Raw genomic sequence first — 19363 nt, 5'->3', positions numbered from 1 at the left:
AGACAAAGTCCAAAGGCAGTCGAGACCAAGTCCATGGGCAGTCGAGACAAAGTCCAAAGGCAGTCGAGGCCAAGTCCATGGGCAGTCGAGACCAAGTCCAAGGGCAGTCGAGACCAAGTCCAAAGGCAGTCGAGACCAAGTCCAAAGGCAGTCGAGACCAAGTCCATGGGCAGTCGAGACAAAGTCCAAAGGCAGTCGAGACCAAGTCCAAAGGCAGTGGAGACCAAGTCCAAAGGCAGTCGAGACCAAGTCCAAAGGCAGTCGAGAACAAGTCAAGACTGAGTCTAGAGCAAACTGAGTCCTGTTCAAGACCATTATAAGTTACAGTGTCTTTTTGATACTTATATAGTGATTAAGGAGTTAGGATGGATCTATAAACAAGATTGATTTATCTTCTAACATCAAACTAATAAATGTAGATCATTCAGAACAACTTGATCAATGAGTCCAACAAGGAACACGGCCAAGCTGCAAGTGGACTTGTCATGGAAATATGACCTAAACATAGAGACTACAATGGTTTTTGTCCCAGGCTTTAAACAGGTTTAATGATGCTGTGAAAACAGCCTTTTTAACATGGGGGTCAATGAGAAACTGCTCTATTATGAAGCCCGCCCCTAGTGGACACTGACTGGACTGCAATTTTTGGCACTTCCTGATTGGATCAACCAGGAAGTCGCTGTGGTTAGGGCTTGGTTTATTCATATACATGCATATACTCAACAGCATTATTAAAAACAGGAATATGAAAAGAACATGGCACCATATTAAACCAGTATCAGTCAGTATTATCGACTTGCCAATATATCGGTCTGACTTCACTGTTCACTGCTTCCAGCTGAATAATACAGCTGAAAATAATCCTCCCAATAATGAAAGAGGTGATCTGTTGGCTGGACCCTCATGTTGAATAAACATGATTCTGATGCTGAGGTATAAATATACGAGCCGCTCTGATAAGCATGGCTTTGAATAGAAAAGAACCCTGTAATTAGCATTCATTGGACCATTATTTGACATACCAGTGTCTGTGTGTGTGTGGGTGTGTGTGTGTGCGTGTGTGTGTGTGTGTGTGTTTGCTCTGTATCATCACAGGGACAGACGCTTAAATGTATTCTCTGCGTGCCAGCAGACATCAAAACACAATTCAGCAGACGAGCCGTGCTTCCATTGATACTGCTGTTTTTTTAGGCGGAACAGCGGCTGTCAGCCATGTCTCTGACTGTTTGTGTGCGTCTGTTTGTGCGTGTCAAGACATCTCTAAATATAATTTCACAGACTTGCCGAGTTGCCAGCATTGCTGCCATTCAGAGAGACGAGGAAAGTCTCAGCTTTACATCAGTGGGAGTGTGTTTGTTTGTGTGTGAGGCCGTGTGAGAGTGTGTGTGTGTGGGAGAGCGAGTTTTGACAATGAAATATACCATGTGTTTCACCTTTTCTCTTGGCCTTTTCTTTCACTTCATCCAAGCGTAGTGACCCTGGGCTCAACTCCAAGATAACAGCAAACCACACATATTCACACACACGGGAACACACGTGCGGTGCACACAAAACGTGCACACATATCCACATTGAGTGCACATGGAAATATAGTCATTCTTTGCAGGCAAACACACAAATGCAGACAAACAAGTCTTTGCAGGACGAACCAAACGGACTGAATATAAGGAAGGCTTGTCCATTCCTTAAAAAGGTTCAATAAGTAGGACTTTGCTTGAAAAAACGAACATATTTCAGCACTGGAGTAGTGAGAGCCACTTAGCAGGAACAACAGGACTAGTGCAGTCGCTGTTCTGCACTCACAGTAGAGTATGCCAGGCAGACACATAGCTGACAACCTTCCAGGTTTCAGACATACACTCTGTGGACAGTTGCGGGCTTGTACAGTTATGTAGATGTGCAGGCGGATCCAGGAAAGTGGCTGCATGGGTCCATGGTGATGCATGTTAACATGGTGGCGGTGGGGCCAAAACAAGTCTGCAGCGGTCTGGGGAGAGTACGACAACAGCTGCCTTTGGTGTCTGTTTAGTTAAGGCACAAAAACTACCGTTATGTGACCGGTTTTAGCCTACAAAAGGTGATTGTTAGGGTTAGGCATAAAAAAAACGACTTTGCTAGGATTAGAAAAAAGATGGTGGTTGGGTTCAGTACGTCAGGGACATGGTGAAAGTCCTGTGTTTTGGGACCCATCCATCACCCCAACCTACGTCCTTCACCTGTTCTTCCCTGAGCCCCCGCCGGCGGGGGCTATCAGGCAGTATAACAACATCCCCCTGTGCAGCAACATGTAGCTTGCATATAGACACACTTGCTGCATACCCACAAAAAGCTGAGAACCTCTTCTACACGCTCATATAAACCATTCCTATGACCAACAAACACAGTTACAACACCGAGCGATCAACTAATGCGAAGGCGAAAACACAGAAATACGAATGACACAGACAAATAAAGCTGGCGCAGTGGCTGCTCTGATGTCAGCAAGATTTCACTGCATCCACTCCATAGCAGAGTCTCCACACGTTCCAAAAATACAATTTTTATCCCTCTACGACCAAGTTTCACTGATCCAGCAGCCAAATATGACAGAAAACATTTTTGCTGTCTTATACCACTGCTCCTGCTTTCAATATGTGAAACACACACACCATGAATATGTGGAAAATGCACAAATGCATGAGAACAGCCTGCAAAAATACATATTCTAACATACACATTAAAAGACACATACTGTATGAACAGGTCTACATTCAGTTGTGTACACAGACACACACACACACACGCATATTCCAACACAAGATACATATATACATATATACAGTGCACAGTGCAAATACACTGTACACACAGTTTGCTGTGCTGATCTTTCCTCCACATGAAGCCGGGCTGCTGCAGCAGTCCGAGGCTGACGGCTCTGAGATTTAAGGCTCTCTGCTGCACTCAGCTGCCTGCACAGGATTTTCTAATTAGAGTTGGCGACTTGGCTTCAGCTTCGCCTCGCAATAAATCACTGAGCCTCTCAGGTGCATTCCCCACAGCCCTGCTCAGTGGCATTTCACTATCTGCACACTGATTGAGTTCCCCTGATATTTTTGTCCAGGAGAAGGAGAAAATGGAAACAGTGTGTGTGTGTGTGTGTGTGTTCGTGTGTGTGTGTGTGTGTGTGTGTGTGTGTGTGTGTGTGTGTGTGTGTGTGTGTGAGAGAGAGAGAGAGAGAGTGTGTGTGAGACTGATGACTCAGCCAAACAGGTTTGTTAGAAGACATAAGAGGGTGAAAAACGGTTTTAAAGAAGTGCACCATATGTCAGGTATCACAGAGAAACGCGTTTCCTCCATCACTAAAATGCTTATCTGCTTCATGACGCACGCTGAGCGCCGGCGGTATAAGTGAAACAGAGTGAGTCCAAGTGGGAGGTTTATTGTTTGAGTACTTTGCTTGAGTAAGGCTTCTGCACATTTAATTCCCTTAACACCTCGTTGCAAACATTGGAGGCCAATGTTTATCCAATTTTTCCCCCTGTTTCTTCCCTCTCTGTGGTGCTGAATTAGACTTTGGTCATGCAGAACCGAGCAATTCACATTCTGAACCAAAACTTTGGAAACTTCAGTACTTTCTAACCCTATTCTCACACGGTTGGCTTTTATGTATATACTCCTTGGGCTCGTTCCTTCTTATCTGTGTACATAAATGTACAATGTCCTACAGATGCTGGTCCCCAAAGGTAGAACAGAACCAGGCAACAACGTATAACTACACCCCTTACTCTGGAATAATGTTAATGTAGTTTCATATAACCTTTATCCCCTCTATATGCTCTAACCCATGGGTGTCAAAGTCAAGGCCTTGACTTTGACACGACCTCTGAAACCACCAGTTCATGCTCCATTCATGGTCCACACAGGGACTCGAAGTGGCGACCCTCCGGTTCCCAGCCGAGTCACCTATGGACACCTATGGACTGAGCTACTGCCGCCCCATCCCCAATCCTTTACACACAGTTAAAACGAGTACGGTTAGAAGTGTGACACAGACCGTGAGAAGCAATAATACCACGATTAAAAGAGACAAACATAATTCTCTTGTTGGCCAAATGTTTGGGACGGGACCTTAATGAAGATGACAACATCGTAACACAACACAGTGGCATCTCATCGTGGAGCAACACAAGCTCCCTGCTGAATGCAAAGCCAGGAGAACGATGTTGTGTGACATGCTTTTACACCTCCGGTGGATGTGGCTATCGCACGCTGTGTGTTGGTGTGAGGTGTGAGGTGTGACCGCGCTGCAGCAGGAATGCAGAGCTGCACTGCAGACGAGGACAAAATGCAGAATGGCTCGAGAGCTGTGACTGCTGCCAAATATCAGCGTCACTGAAAAATGACTGCTCTCAGAAGTAATTTACTCTCCCTGATAGTGACACGATTGCATTGCACTTACAATGTCTTTGTAAAGATAAGTAAAGTGTGGGGAGAGAGAGCGAGCGAGTGAGAGCTTGTATCCGCCTCTACAGACTTAAACACACACACACACACACACACACACTCTAGTGTACTCTACTGATGACTAAAACACTTGTGTAGTGACGTAAATGACAAATGGATCAGTAGTGCTGACTGTCACACTTTCTCTGTTCGACGTTACCTCTGATCTGAGCAGCGTGACGGAAGATTATAATAATTGGATTAGAGTTGGCTGATTGGATTTGCATTAACGTTGCATCCATGTGATTAAGTACCTTGATTTATTCTTTTTAGGTATTTAAAAACAAATATTCCCATTTGGTTACCTCTTACATCATTTCTCATTCGAGTTTCCCAAATGAATATTCATGAGATTTATGTATTAATATTGTGGTAAACAGTAGACTGTATATAAAGATGGATTACGTGTCTCCACTTTGTCTCTCATCGGTTGGAGCCGTGAAGTCCCGACCAAACCACTACTCAATTGTCAGTCGATCCCAGCTGTCGATCATGACGTCGCGCTCCCTTTTTAAACCATCGAATAACTAAAGTAGAGTAAAATAAAAACTGAACAGTTGAGCATCAGTGTGATAGGAAATACCTACAATGACAGTAAACATCTTTGAGGAAAATGTATTTGAGGTGTACTTTGATTCTGGAGTTTGGTCCATGTCCCATCAGCTACCACCAGGGGGTGAAGAAGAGTATGCGCCAATCAGAGGCAAAGCTGGGCGGGGCTTTGTGAATGTAGAAGGGGAGGAAGAAGTGATGTCTAACCCTCAAAGCAATTTCAGTCAAAAGCAACTGGACTTGGTTATTTGTCTAGGAAGACGTTTCACCTCTCATCCAAGAGGCTTCATCAGTTCATGTACGCATCTGACCAGACTGGGACTGGACCAGGACCAGGACCAGGCTGGGACTGGTCCGATGTCCAAACAAAACAAAGCTTCATGAAGCTATATGAAGTATTTCTTTATTCTCTGAGCCCAGTAGATGCACTCATTGTTCAACAAAGCCTAACCCTTTGTGCTCCAAGTGCCAACGACCGTCGTTTGAGTGACAGTCGTTGGTGTGAAGTAGGTAGTTAGTTGGTAACCTACTTTTTCCCCTTCTACATTCACAAAGCCCCGCCCAGCTTTGCCTCTGATTGGCTCATACTCAATGTCTCCTTCGCCCCCTGGTGGTAGCAGTGACATCATTGGGCTTGTGAGAGCTTAAATACCTGGATCTCACACCAGCTAGTTGGACCAGTCCCAGCCTGGTCCTGGTCCTGGTCCAGTCCCAGCCTGGTCCTGGTCCTGGTCCTGGTCCTGGTCCTGGTCCTGGTCAGGTGCGTACATGAACTGATGAAGCCTCTTGGATGAGAGGTGAAACGTCTTCCTAGACAAATAACCAAGTCCAGTTGCTTTTGACTGAAATTGCTTTGAGGAGAACAAAAGAAAATGCTTCATGAAGCCTCAGAATCAGAATCAGAAATACTTTAATAATTGAAATTGTTTTCGTTTCAACTCCAGCTATACAAACAACATATTTAACAACAACAATATTATACAGATAACGTAGTTGATATGAAATAAATCAACAAGGATGAAGTTTAAATGTTCAGCTGTGATTTTAGGGCGGTCACATCAAGATCACTGACTTTTTATCCAAACTATAACAACAAACTTAATCTGTTCATGTTGCATTTTTATAGCAAGGTTTAGAAGTTGTTCTGCAGATTTATAAAAAGAACAGGGTAAAATAATTAGTAGTTAGAATCACAACCCTAAACGACACAGCGGGGGATACGAGAGTTCAAATGAAAGTCTATAAAGTGAGATTAAAGTGATTTAACAGACGACAGTGAACCAGCGACAGTTTAACCTCCTCAGGCAGGTCGTTTCAAAGACTCACACACCAAATTAAGGACTGTCTCTCAGTGATATTGCACCTAACGCATCATATACCACGCCGCGTCCATCCACGTCTGACTCCAAACTGTTCTTGAGCTCTTGTTGTTGCTTATTCCTGTCCGTGTGTATTAGGATCGAGGTCAAACTGATCCTCTGTCTGTTCATATCTGTACTCTGATGATAAACACTAATGACACAAAGAGCTGTCTGGGGCCAAATGTGCTTCTTGTCCAAGCGTTTCACTTTGTAAAACCAAAATTTAAATAGGAGACGCAGCTTAAGTGAGTGATATTTCTTATGGCGAGGGCTTTAATAGTTCACTGGAACACTAAAAGCTTTGCAAATTGTTTAAAAGCAGCAGCAGAAGAGGGATGTGGATGGAGGTCTGAGTGACACACACACATTTAACCCCAAAGAGGTCGCTTCCCTCCACATGTCGTGTGGCTTATTTTAATCTTATTTATTTCACTTTTGCTCCTCTATTTCTATTTATTTATTTATTTATGATTAGTCCTTTTTCCCTTTTCCCTCATATCACTTATAGTGGCAGCCTATCTGCCACTTTTGCAGGACATAAAAGTTTCTGTACTGGTGCTCGCCATGAGGAAATGAACTCCAAAACAGATCCAAGAAGGACGCGATCAAGGCCGATGTCAAAAAGGTTTATTATCCACAAATAATCCACGTTGAACAAGGCAAAATCCAGTCTGTCGCCTCAAACTAACTGACATAAAAGAGAGTTTCTTCGGCCTAAAATGACGTTAGCTACGGTCAGAGAAGTGTAGCTCCCGTCCTGCCCCGAACCACTTAATAACAACCCCCGACCAGCGCACACACGGCTAATTTTACTACAGTTCTCAACAGTACACCGCGCTTTACGGCAGCATCAACTTTTGGTAGCGAGCCAAAATAAGAGCGTAATAAAATCATAACTACTAAAAAGCCGTTAATATCACTTATGATTAGCCACAATAAATTAACGCAAAATATATATTTACCAATTAGGCACAAAGTGTAAACATAAGCCTAATGTTATGCATGGCTCTAACACCACTTTTCCAATTTCTTTTCTTTCTTTTGTTTGTTTCACTTTCTTTTTGTCCTAATGGATGAGTAACGCCACCTAAAGACCAAAACCCACCCCATATTTGGACTTAATCCCACACGCCGCCCTTGTGAAACAATTACTCACAAGAGCTTTAAATGCAGATTAATCTGCCGCTGAAAATAGATCCCAATAATTGCATGATTTTTATCTATTTGTTTGCCAAAAACTACAGTGACCAAGCAGCTTTTGTGTAGTAAAAATACAACTTTATTGTTTTTACAGCTGCATATCTTCAGAGGGAACCAATGAGCGTGGAGCAGAGAGCCACAGACAGGGTAAAGACGACAGGAAGTACTGAGGCCTCGTCCACAGGAACACAGGTATTTTTGAAACCGAACTTTAATGGCCCTGTCATCAACACCGGTGAGATTAAAAAATATCTCCGTCCACATGAAACCGCTAAATTGTTCATGCAAACAATCCAGACATCGATATATATTTTTTACTGTTCTTTCACAGTGAATGGAAACGATACGTGGCGTTAGAGCAATGTAATTGTTTTGGTGGGGATGAGTTTCCTGCACTGCGAATAAAGATATCATCTCATCTCATCTTCAGCCTCTTATCCGGGGTCGGGTCGCGGGGGCAGCAGCTTTAGCAGGGGACCCCAAACTTCCCTTTCCTGGGCCACATTAACCAGCTCTAACTGGGGGATCCTGAGGCGTTCCCAGGCCAGTGTGGAGATCTAATCTCTCCACCTGGTCCTGGGTCTTCCCCGAGGCCTCCTCCCTGCTGGACGTGCCTGGAACACCTCCCTAGGGAGGCGCCCAGGGTTCATCCTTACTAGATGATCCTGAACCACCTCAACTGGCTCCTTTCAACGCAAAGGAGCAGCGGCTCTACTCCGAGTTCCTCACGGATGCTGAACTTCTCCCCCTCTCTCTAAGGGAGACTCCAGCCCCCCTCCTGAGGAAACACATTTCACACGCTTGTACCCGCGACCTCGTCCATCCGGTCCTGACCCAGCTTTCATGACCACAGGTGAGGGTAGGAACCAAGATTGACCGGTAGATCCAGAGCTTTGCCTTCCTCAGCTCTCTTTTCGTCACAACGGTGCGGTAGAGCGACTGCAGCACCGCCCCCGCTGCTCCGAGTCTGCGTCCAAACTCACGCTCCATCGTCCCCTCACTCGTGAACAAGATCCCGAGGTACTTGAACTCCTGCACTTTTCACTTGAAGGAAATAAAGACATGAGGATTATAAAACAATACAGAAGCTCCTTAGTCTGATTCAATATGGGAAACTTTATTCCTTTCAACTTTGACAAAGGCAGCAGTAACCAGATCCATTCCTTTCGTTCTTACCTTTCACAATAAAAGCCCTAGGCGAAGCACATCACCGGTATGAATATTCGTTTGTATTTTCATGTTCTTGCCCTGGTTTGCAAAGACATTAACACAATGTCGGTTTCCTTTCATGACATTTGTTGAGATTAGAAATTATATGAAATGAGTAAAACATGATAAAGATGATGTGTTCCTTCTGCTTACGGACATGAAATTAATTAAATAGATGTGAAGATGATTGTGCTATAAATGGGAGACCTCCCATCATCAGCCTCATGCTGTTTGAATGACAGGTGTGTTTTTGTTTTGCGAGAAACACAACAAGTTCTGTTAGTGACACACTTTGAATCCTCACAAAGCAAACACAGTCGAGCCTGTTGCTTTGTCCCCGTTGCTGTGCGTCCACGAAGCGTATCACACCTCCTCCCGTCCTGCCTTCCACCTCAAGCTGCAGGTACGCGACCACCTCCATAATCTCACCCAAATCATCTTAAAGTGCCATGAAGGCGTAGAGTCTTCACTCCAGAAGACCGTAGTGAACGGAGGTGAAATGAGGGCAGAGTTGGAAATGAATCCTGCTAAACTGGGTGTGAATTTACAACGTCTCCACGCCTGCAACTCAGTTTTACTACAGTCCCTGATTCTTGATTTCCCTGCTGCTTCTTTCCGCCTCACTGCCTAAAGATAAACCACACTTCTCTACAGCCGGTTCAGCATCACTGTCTTTCTCTCTTTGTTGACTCAAAACTGCTAAAATAATCACCAGACTGGGAAATTTGTGGGGGAAAAAAGCACCGACCAGCCCGTTTGGCTTTGGCACCGCAGTGGAGATGACGCCTGACGATGCTCGAAGTCGGTTTGTTGACTCAGCAGTTCTGGATGTGAAGGACACTAACTCAAAAGCTCTGACTCCGGGGCTAATTGTATGGATCTGCCCTGATCAATCCAATGTATTACTGCACCAGGAGCAGGGGGGCGGAGGTGAGCGGGGGTCCCAGGGGGGATTACAGAGAAGTTCCTATCGGGAGGGGGAGAAGAGATATGGTCGTCTGTGTGCAGAACAGATGGCGCTGCTGCTGCTGGTAAAACTGGTGGTGCAGTGAATCACATGATGCACTGTAAATCGACTGTAAATCAGTCATGGATGTTTCTCATGGATAACATTTACACATTTACTCCTTCACATTCCCCTCTCACTATTGTTCAAAACAGGCGTAAAGAAATGTCTAAATGTTCTGTATCAAAGGCTCAGTCGGCAGGAAACCTAGAAAAAAGGTGATTGTTGAGTCTACAAGGGTCTCATCTCCTCAGCTCTGACCCAAGCTCTTCCCACCAGACAAACACGGGCATCTGATGCACGCGCCTCATACACACACCCGACAGTCCCTGCCCGAGGCAGTCGCCAACCTGCCAAAGCTTCTTTTTTTTACGTTATCCTCCATAATGTCAGAGTCACAGGTAAGAACATGACTGATAGTAAATAGTGTTTATATTTAGGCAGTACTGAACAGTGCTGGGGCGACTGAAATGGAAAACTAACTTTACTCATATGTTCACCTGTTTCAGTCTGCTTACTCATTTACATCGTCCCGGTCATGATTCTTTATCCCCCATTAGGGCGGTACGGTGGTGTGGTGGTTAGTACCGTCGCCTCACAGCAAGAGGGTTCCTGGTTCGTGTGCATGTTCTCCCCTTGTCTGCGTGGGTTTTCTCCGGGTTCTCCGGTTTCCTCCCACAGTCCAAAGACGTGCAGGTGTTCGGTTCATTGATGACTCTAAATCACCCGTAGGTGTGAATGGTTGTCTGTCTGTGTTTGTCTCTATGTGTCCTGTGATAGACTGGCGTCCTGTCCAGGGTGGACCCCGCCTCACGCCCGATGTCAGCTGGGATCGGCTCCAGCACCCCCGCGACCCCGACAGGGACAAGCTGTTAAAGCTGGATGGATCCCCATTAGCTTCCACAAAGTAGCCGCTAGTCTTTCTTCTATCATTTTAACAATCCTATGATTTTCTTTGTTAAAATGACAGAAGGGAATTTACTGTCACTCTTGTCAAACTTGTAGGAATGTGAAGACGTTTGAGGTGGAATAGTTTGATTCTGGACTCTGACGTAGCAACATCAACCTGTTCTTGTATCAGCAGCAGCCGTATGCCTTTGGCTGAGCGTTGTTCTTATATCAAACAAAACTGTAGCTGGATATTCAGACTGACATGATGCAGGTTTTCCATGCACTGGAACTGACTCGTCTCTGTCTCTTTTTGTTGCATTACATCTTTGGACCAGCCACGAGCCATCAAGCTAATGTGCATCGACAAGAAATCAACAATCACAACTTACTGAACAAATACGGAGGATGACCGGGAGCCGTTCTTTTCAGAGGAGCCAAACAGAAGACAGAGTCTCCCTCACGGAGGAGCTGTAATGCGTTGTGAAGGCTGTGAGTAAGTTGGGATGGGATCTTTGCAAAGACACAAAGCTTCTGGAAAGAAGCCCGCGAGCAAAACAAAGCCGCCGGCTACCAAAGAATCAACGTTGCTGTGCTGTGACAACCAAGAGAAGGAGAAGTCAAAACGAATTCCCCGCACTGTGATTGACCCCCGCGCTTGGAAAAGCTTGTCAACTTTGCTACTATAGCGTTTGGAAAATTTGGATCAGACATGCCTGGGAAAAAGACGTCTAATGGCTCACTGAGAGAAGAAAGGCGAACGGAAAACATGTACGACAGAGTACAGATTATTTGATTTATGGAGTTTGACGGCACTTATCAGTGGCAAACAGTGAGGAGACATCAAGTTGAACAAGTCAAATTCAAACTGGGAGTCATTTTGAGGCAGACAGTTAATTCCCTTAAGCCTTTTTTGGAGTTCTGGAAGTTTGGGAGCGTGCATGAAATCTCAAAGTGAGATTAAACATAATTTTAGCACTTTTTGTGTTTGCTGTTCAACAGATGAACTCATTAGTTTCGGAGCAGCATCGCTCATTGCACTGCAGAACGTCTGATGCTCACAGTGAAGCAGAGTCGTGCATGTTTCTCTCACAGCGCCACAAATACAGAAGCAGTTTATCAAGTTCACCAAACACAGGAGAACCTGATGTCGGCTAAACAAAGTGTCGGCTAAACACATACAAATAGAGAGAAGCAGTACTATACAACATGCTTTTATTGGGGTTGTGGTGTCCAATGTTCATATGCTCACATGATGGTTTGTTTAAATATCCAGTGAGATATATGGGTATGTGTGTGTATGTGTATATATCTTTTGTATTGTTGTGGGCGGCTGTGGCTTGGTGGCAGAGTGGGTCGTCCTCTGTTCGAGAGATTGGTGGTTCGATCCCCATCTCCCCCCGGTCCACATGTCGAAGTGTCCTTGGGCAAGACACTGAACCCCGAATTGCTCCCCGTGCTGTGCATGGGTGTGTAAATGTGGTGTGAATGGTTAGATCAGATGGTCTGTAGATGTCCACTGCCATCAGTGTGAATGTCTGTGTGAATGGGTGATTGTGACAAACACTGTGAAGCGCCTTGAGTAGTCAGAAGACTAGAAAGGCGCTATATAAGTACAAGTCCATTTACCAAGTCCATTTGTTATATATTCTTTATTATTACTAACTTGTTTAATTATTTTTTTATTGATTTATATTTCCTACTACCTGCCAACTCATATCTATGTTTCCCTATTGATCTTATTAGTCTATTTATTTATTTATTTTGAGTATTACAACTGTTATTATTTATTTATTTTTTATCTATTCATACATTAATTTATTCATTTGCCTATTTATTTACCTACCTTTTCTCTTCCTCTATCATCATTATTATTATTATTATTTTTTTTTTCTTTTGTTTGTCCTTAATTTACTTTTACCTATTCATGTCCATCTGTTGGGGCTGGGTGCCGTGGGGGTGGGGGGGTGTTATCTGTTCTGGGGTATATTGTATTTAGATCTGTAATCAGAACACTATTGTTTTTGTAATATGCAAAACTCAATGAACAGACGGTTAAAAAATATATATATATCCAGTGAGGGCTTCATGAGTCCGAGTGCGTTGACATGTACATCGGTAACCTGGAAATGCCCCAACCCCGTATACATGAGAGGGGGTTGAATGGGAAAATGACGGAGTGACTCTTCCTCCGGTACAGTAGGTGGCGCTCCGCCAACATCCAGCAGGTCAGAGTACGTCTTTTCTTTACGGTACACCTTTATCAAAATCCCAAACGACCGACTTTTGGACAGAATTACGACAGAAACGGCTCTTCTTGGTAGTGATGTTAGTTGCCATGGTGAAGTCCTCCCTCGGTTTAAAGGTAACGCTCTATTGTTGTTGTTCTTTCACTTTGTTTTCCTGTGCCGTTGCTTTCTTGTTTATTCTATATCCGGGTCAAAAGCCACTGCCAGCGAGTAGAGAGGGGGAGTTATAACCAACGTAGCACGTGTAGATGCGAAACCCGATGGTAACCCGGGAACGGTGTTTACATGCAGGAATAGTCGGTGTACTGAAGGAGTTATCTAGGTCTGTTAACCAAGGTATGAGAACTCCGATATTACCCGGGGAACGGTGTTTACATGTAGGAATAGCCGGGGTACTGAAGGAGTTATCTAGGTCTGTTAACCAAGGTATGAGAACTCTGATATTACCCGGGGTACGGTGTTTATATGGTGATTTAGAAACCGGAGTATACTCTTAATCTGAGGTTTTTAAACTGCATGTAAACGAAGGCCAATGTTGTGTTTTTTCTCCGTTTTGGTCTCGGGGTGGGGAGCGGGGATGTTTCTGTCCTCTCTGTGTTTAGCACCTCTATGAAACCTTGGGATCTATACATTTCCAACTGGGTTTTCATATTCGCCAGAGGCTCTCCGAGTTTCTAGAGACTTGAATGACACTGTTTTTTTTGTAATTAACATTTTTAGATGCAATCAAGACGGTGTCAACGGGTATCTCTACAATACATCTCCATATATCACCTACAGCAATGTACAGCAGGGACTAACGTGACTTATCTGGTTTTACTGAACCTGATTTTATTATTTTAAATCAATATTGTCTCGTTCTCACTGTGTGATTTAATGTAGAACTGTTTTTACATATAAACCCTGGACAATGTCAGAGTTTTTCTTCCACACATGCAGCACACAGCAGGAGAATCAGACACATTCTCACTGTTGTCCTCGGGTCAAAATGACCCGCCACTGTGTTAAAAACCAAACAAAAATCCCCTAAACGATATTTTTTTAACTTGAAATTTTATGACTTTGCCTAGACTGGCACCAACAGTAGAAAAAGTGAAATGTTGCTTTTAGTCACATTTCCATGTGAGCTACAAAAAAAGGTACAAAGGTCGTCCTGGGGTCAAAAAGAGTTGAACTCAAGGTCACAGAGTTATTTACAAACCACAGAATGTTACAATGTTTGAGTTGTTTTAATCAGTCTCAGACGTAACAAGACAGATCATGGGGTCTTCTCACGGACTGCTGTGCCTTTGATCAGTCTCAGATCAATGAGTAGCAGACGTGAACGAGACAGTAGCAGACGTAAACAACACACAGGTGTTATCGCAGACTGCAGAGATTATAAAGGTGCTGCAGACGACAGGGCCCCGAACTCTGTGCTGGAGCCATGAGTGTGCGTTACAACGCTGAAGAGGCTCTAGATCGCATTTTTTCAGAGGTCCAGCAAGAAAACTCTGATTCAGAAGAGGAAGTGGAGGATGTATCAGAAGAAGAAGATGGGGAGGAATACAACCCAGAGCATGATGAATCATCTTCAGAAGAAGAAGAAGAAAACCCTGAAGCTCAAAGAGAGACGTTCCTTTCAAAAAATGGGAACATAACATGGTCCTCAGCAGCGTATGACCAACACGGCAGGCACGCAGAACAGAACGCCATAAACATGACCCCAGGACCCACAAGGTATGCCGTTTCTCATGCCCATGACATTGTCTCTACATCCTACCTGTTTATCACACCAGCAATAGAAAAAATAATCCTGGAGATGACAAATCTGTTATTCACACATTTTGTGGTAAATGACAAGTTGTTTCTTCAAGCAAGATGAAATTTGGTGTTTAAATTCAATTAAGCTGCTTATATTAGGGGTTTAGTGAAGACTGGTCATTTTGACCCGGAGGACAAAGGGTGTATACAGAAAATGAGGACAACAGGAGGTTTACTTCAGTAAGTAATGCTGCTATACTACACTGTCACTTTATATCACCACTACATCACTTTATTTATTTATTAATGGTTTACTGTAACTATCTGCTGATACACTTACTGTGCTTTAGGATATGCTGCTACATTTCACTGTGGTTTACTGTAACTGACTTAAGTACGAAATGCTGCTACACTCCACTGTGCCATACTGTCACTTAGTTCTGTAGGACATGCTGCTACATTTTTATCATTTTTAACACTTATAACTTATCGCTCCTTCTCACTTATTTAGTTTGTACTTATTTTATTTCAATCTGCTGCTAAACTGCACGCTGCGTATTGTTGTATATTGTATATACCTACGCTTAACCACGACGTCTGTTGCACTCTGTCACACTTGGTTCATTGCTTGATTTATCTGACGTTAGCTTTATTTTGATTTGATTTATGTTTATGCTTATTGTTACTCTGATCCTTTTCCGCCTTTGTATCGAAACTGTTGCACAATAATTTCCCTCGGGATAAATAAAGCTTCTTGAATCTTGAATCTTGAATCTAAAGAAAACACTCTGCTTAGTTTGGTATAATGCATGATGTTTACTGGTATTAGCTTTCTACACTTGTTTCCAGTTGCCCATCAACATCACACAGTAAAAACCAAGTGATTGTAACAAATGGGCATTTTTAATGGAACGATGTTGAGATGAAAGGAACCCACTCTGTCTGTATCTCATGCTCTACTAGCTTTTGCATGAGGACACAAATCTGCTGCGTGCTACTCGTTCCTGCCGAGGCTTTCACGATATCCCACTGAATGACAGTGGGTTGCAGTACGCAGCTTGCAAATGTTTTATTGAGAAAAGGAAACGCACTGTTAGACCTCGAGGATACGGGCAATGTGTCGTGGTGAAAAAACAATGTACGTATACCCAAGTTCAGAACTCTACAGGGTAAATTATTATATTTCAGCCTGGAAATATTGAAGCTTTTAGCTCAAACTGAAGGGGAGCTTATGATCCGAGTCCCTACTTGGATCAGTTATCCATTGAACTTGCGGTGGTTCAGTATGTTTGCAGGCGTTCCTGTCAACCAAAGATCATGTTAGCTGAAGGGGATTTATGCTACTCTGCTTCACTCTGTGTCACTTTGCTGTCACTGTTGTGAATGCAGTTCCTTCCCCTCCTCCACCACCAGAACAAGTGTCACGGCCTCTTCAAGGCTCCCAGAGCGAGTCCTTGGAAGGAGCTGCAATTCATAGGATCTTATTCAAAAGCATTGATTTTATTGACACAGACAACGGCAAAGATCTTTAAAATATTATAATACACATCTGCATTCTGCCTAGGTCTGGTGTCTTCATTGATTGAACTACACACACAGTTAAACAGTTAGAGGCAGTACATACAGTGTGCGGTTGGGAGACAGCTTTACTCCTTCCCTTTCATTTTAATTCAGTGCTTCATTGGCATTCAAATGCAGAGCAGTGCTGCCAAGCCAAAGTATCAAGACACAAGATCAAAATACTTTGCATGAAATCCCTTTCCTATCTCTCTTTTGCCCTTTTCTGTCTCACATAGCCCATTTTTCTTACATTCAAACACACAGATTCACTACACACTCTCTCCCTCTCTATCTCCCAGGTCACACGACTGGTCCCCGGAGAGGCGTCTGTCATTGCCTGACATTGCATCGTGTTGTTATTCAGCCCCACGTTCCATTCGCATGACAAGATATTCTGGCCCTGATGGAGCTGCGTCGTATCCACTGTGGCTCATCTTACCATCATCTGCAGCGCAGTAGGGATGCTGGTCTGCAGGAGAGCCATCTGTTTTTATGGCGACGAGCTGTGAGAGGTCTCACAGAGTCTGAGAATACGCTAATGTTTCCCTGCAATGTGGAAATTTAAGAGGAAGCTTGTACATTTTAGAAAAAGACCGGGGCAGATGTCAGCAGGAGGAATTTTATTAGCATCAGACGAAGTAATAATAATAATAACAACAAGAAACCCCTCAGAGAGACCTCCATCGACGCTGTCACTGTTTTTATGCAGAGCTAGATTCAGATGCAGATAAACAAGTTCAACACACATCTTCCACGTTACGCCCTCCAGGCCCGTTTGTACTCACACTGCCTGGGCCTTGCGCGAATGCTTCTTGCTGCCTATACGTCATCACGCCGTAACACGTCACAAGCATTGATGACGTCATGGCGATGCGTGGCTTTGTTTCCAGATCTTTCCATAGACCTCTGAGTTTTTGTGCGTCTTGTCGACTGTTTTTGAATCTTTTCATCGACCAAATCTGCAGTAAACACTCCACCTCCGCATCACACCAACGTGAACCTTTCACCGCCATTGTTTTAAATGTCAGCGCATGGTCCGTCTTTTTTTTTTTTTTTTAATAAAACCAAATATTGAACAAATTAAAAATTGCACCTGGTGATGGCTCTAAATCAAATGTAGCTGTTGAGATATTTTGAACTGCAAGATAATTAGTAATTGTACAACAACATACCAGTTTTTTTGTTTATTTTGTCCTCATCTGGAAAAATATCCACACAGAAATATAAATCACAGATATAAATGTTGAAAAATTGTGAAATCACAAACTCATAAAATGTATTTTTTAATCAGCTAAAGCCAATATGTCACAGCAGACATGTTCAAATGTCTTCATCTCAATATTAGGAAACTAATAGAAGCCATCTATGTAAAAGTGGAGAAACCATCGCTAAACAGAGGAGGAGGTCTGAGACACCACTTATCTCCAATTTACAATGCTGCCCTTTCATCCCTTCATTCAACAATCTAACCTCAAAGGACAACTGTTCACACATGGCCCGGGTGACTCCAACGACTGTCGTTCAGACTCAATAGAGCACTAACGAAGTCGAAACCAACTGCCCACCAACGACTGTCACTCTAACGACGGGCGTGGGCACTTGGAGCACAAAGGGTTTCAGTGACATCATCGGCCTTGTGAGAGGTTAAATACCTGGATCTCATACCAGTTAGTTGGACCAGTCTCAGTCTGGTCCTGGTCCAGTCCCAGCCTGGTCCTGGTCCTGGTCCTGGTCCTGGTCCAGTCCCAGCCTGGTCCTGGTCCTGGTCAGATGCGTACATGAACTGATGAAGCCTCTTGGATGAGAGGTGAAACGTCTTCCTAGACAAACAACCAAGTCCAGTTGCTTTTGACTGAAATTGCTTTGAGGATAACGACGACCTGGACGAATGAGAACATTCACAGGCTTAATATTAAAATTCCTAGATGCAAACCAAAAATTATAATTTGTTTCTTGACCTGTGGCTTAACTTTTCAGCTCATCTCGGAGAAAAGACAAGGTTTTAAAATATAATCTAACTGAGATACAACTCAGTTGAGAGGCCTAGAGCCAAACATAGTGAGTACAAAAGTGTGATTGTTGTACTTTCTAAAAGTTAAACGAGCTGTGGGAAAACACCAGGAAAGGCTCAGAGCTCATTAAAGTGTGTTCTGCAATATTCAGGAACCAGCAAACAAATTAGCACCCCAGCCGCAGAATAATGAGAGCAAAAAAACAATTCCTCACTTTGCATTCAAGTCTACACTCGTAAGTGTGATGGAGAGTTTGTTAAAAGCGTTTTACTCATGCAGACTGTCCCAGCAGCTTGATCACCGTGTGGACTGAAATAATGTGTGTGACGATGGTGTCCAGTGTGTCCCAGTGTAAAAATAATGAGCTTGTATGTAGCATGTAAAAGTTGTTCAGCTTGGCCCACATCATTAACGTTCTGTTTGTTTGTTTGTCAAACAACAGCTGAAGAGGGAGCTCGTTGCAAGCGTTACTCTTTAATACTGAACTTTTTAAACAGTACCGTACTGCAGAACCGAAACAATTAAATAGTGTTTTGTATTCTTTATGGTTTTTATTAATGTCTATGCAAATGGAAAATAACCCAACAGAGTTAAATAATGTGTTTTTGCTTTTACTATTACCAAAATAACTTATATGCAACTGAAAGCAACACCACTAAAGAGAAACAAACATTGCATTGCAGTTTGCCGGTTAACTGAGCTAGAGAGTTAATGAAGAGAGGGAGCGCTGTTATCGCGAACAAAGCAGTGAATATAAAGAGAAATAAAATGTTCTACGGCGGCTCTGACGTCATTTTATGTGCGCCTGTTCGGACATAGAAAAAAAGACGGACCATGCGCGGGAGGGGGGGACAAGTACCCTAAAGCCCGAGGCACGGTACGGACGGACAGTTTGAGTGCGCCCTTAGTCCACAATCATTGTGAACTTCCAAACAGTTTCATGTTTTCTGTAATGGAAGTGTGTATTTTACAGAGCCACGTGTCTTTAAATGCAAATGACCTTTTCCATTAGTGTAACACAGACATGACGTAATCTTTATTGAATCCATCTACAGTAGATATGAGCCTGAGACTCCACACCCACACAGGTGTTCCCAGTTT

The sequence above is a fragment of the Echiichthys vipera genome (genome assembly GCF_963691815.1).
Source record: "Echiichthys vipera genome assembly, chromosome: 6".
In the NCBI taxonomy this organism is placed as follows: domain Eukaryota; kingdom Metazoa; phylum Chordata; class Actinopteri; order Perciformes; family Trachinidae; genus Echiichthys; species Echiichthys vipera.
This window is presented reverse-complemented; position numbering follows the sequence as displayed.